At 36.1% G+C, this 2,256-nt stretch overlaps 1 pseudogene; it reads left to right on the plus strand.

The window, feature by feature from the left end:
• Positions 1-379: 379 nt before the first annotated feature.
• Positions 380-802, plus strand: LOC101323593 (NADH dehydrogenase [ubiquinone] 1 beta subcomplex subunit 2, mitochondrial pseudogene; annotated as a pseudogene).
• The last annotated feature ends 1,454 nt before the right edge of the window (positions 803-2,256 follow it).

A 2,256-nucleotide genomic window follows, 5' to 3' on the forward strand; every position in this document is an offset into this window, starting at 1 on the left:
ATAAAGTAGGTCTTATTTTTGAAACTTTTCAGATAAACCTTTATGATAGCTGATACCAAGTTAGTGCTAAAACCAGGCCTCATATTTGCAACAATGATGAAAGCTTATTAAAACTTAAACTCTTTAGATAGATCTTAAAGGTCTTTTCCTCCATGACAGAGGTTTCTATTCATAGTTTCCTAGAAAAGCATAGGAATCCTGATCTCTACTTTTATCTCATGACATCCTCAAAATGATATACCTGCTTATTTGCTTTGTTCCCATTTCTTCCTTTCATCAAAACTACCCAAGTCCGACTGACGTCACTGGGAGGGGCGCCATAGGAAGTGACGTGAAGCGGCGGTGCGGCCTGGGGATTGCTGAACGAACGTGGGCTGGCATGTCGGCTTTGACGCATCTAGCGCCTTTAGCGCGCGTTGGAGGCCACTTCTTCAGGGGCCGCGCGCGTGCGCGGGCGGCTGGAGGCGCTGGAGTCCGTCATACTGGTGGAGGTGTGCATATCGAGCCCCAGTACAGGCAGTTTCCCCAGCTGACCAGATCCCAGGTGATCAAGGCAGAGTTCTTCAGTGCAACCATGTGGTTCTGGATTCTCTGGCGCTTTTGGCATGACTCAGATAACATGCTGGGTCATTTTCCATATCCAGATCCTTCCCAGTGGACGGATGAAGAATTAGGGATCTTTCCTGATGATGAAGACTGAAAATGTAGACTCAACTCTTTCCAAGAGCCAGGTGAGAATTTCAAGAAGTTACAGACATCATATTGTATATTAAGTTGTAAATTAAAGTTTTGGTCAAGAATGTTTAATTTAAAAAAAGAAAAAAAAAAACTACCCAAGTCCCACCTTACCTGTTAGTACAACCTACCTGACACACAAATCGCAATGATCATTCCCTGCCCTGAAGTAGGCCTTGCTTACTTGATCATTAATTATTTTTCAAATCACATCTCTTATAGCTCTTTATTCTATTCTGTTTTGAATCTTCAACTGGATTAGATGCCTCTTGAGAGCAGAGAATGTGTTTTATACTGAATGGGGCATTACAGCACCTTCCTCGTGGTAGACACACATAAATGTTTGTTGAATTTATGTGCATTGGCACAGATACTTCTAATTTTTGTTCATTCAAACTTTTTGTACAGCTATCACCATATTACACATTTGCCTACTTTTAAAACACCTACTACCTGTTAAAGAAAATATGAGCAATGTGTAAAGTGCTGTGATAAATCTCAACATAAAAATCACTAAATCCAAGTAGAAAAGTACAAAAGAACTTGATTGGATAATTCACAAATAAGTTCAAAGACAACAAAACAAAACAAAACTATGAAAAAAATCAATCTTACTAATATTGAAAAAAATACAAGTTAAAATAACAAAGTGCTATGTTTTCACCTATCAAATTAAAAAGAATTTTTATTTCTAAGATATTATTGGCAGTGGTGCAGGGAAGGGGTCATTCTCATATAATGCCTTGGGAATTTCACCCTCACTCTTTCTGGAAAGCATTATGGCAATATATTCAAGAGTTTTAAAAGAGTTTGTAGCACTCCACCTACTTTTAGGGATATTCTCATAGCAAATAATGAGAAAAGCAGTAAAAGTTAACTGAAGCATTTTTAAAATAAAAGTGAATTATAACAAAAAACCCTTACCTATCCAGGAAGAGTTAAATTGCTAATATGAGAATAGGTCCCTGTGACAAAGTAATCAGAATAGTTTTCTTGGAGCTCTAGAAAAAGAAGAAAGGAGAACATTTCTTAACAACTGATAATTAACAAAAGAAAAAAAAGAGAATTGGATGCATTAACACCAAGGTGGAGAAGAAAATAAGGATAATGTTACTATTTTTTCTGAGTATCTCATATGTCAGTTTATAAGAAATGAAAGATCTTAACGTTAGTTATTTTGATAATAAACACATTTTAATACATTTCACCACTCCCAATATCTCTGTATTTTAGTGACTATAATGATAAAAATTATAATTTCTAACATTTATTGTATGCATAGGTTCCAAGTCCTATACTGAGCATTTTATACATATTTCTCACTTAATTCTCTCCACAACCCTATAAGATAGTGAAGTAGTTTCCAATATTATCATTTTACAAATGAGATACTGAAGCTTCAGAAATGAAATAACTTTGCCAAAGCAACACTGTTACTAAGCGATGGTACCAGGATTTGGACTTGTTTCTATCTGACTCCAGCTCTAAATTTTAACCACTTTTGGGTAATCTATTTTGCAT

This window comes from Tursiops truncatus, chromosome 3, assembly GCF_011762595.2.
Source record: "Tursiops truncatus isolate mTurTru1 chromosome 3, mTurTru1.mat.Y, whole genome shotgun sequence".
Taxonomy (NCBI): domain Eukaryota; kingdom Metazoa; phylum Chordata; class Mammalia; order Artiodactyla; family Delphinidae; genus Tursiops; species Tursiops truncatus.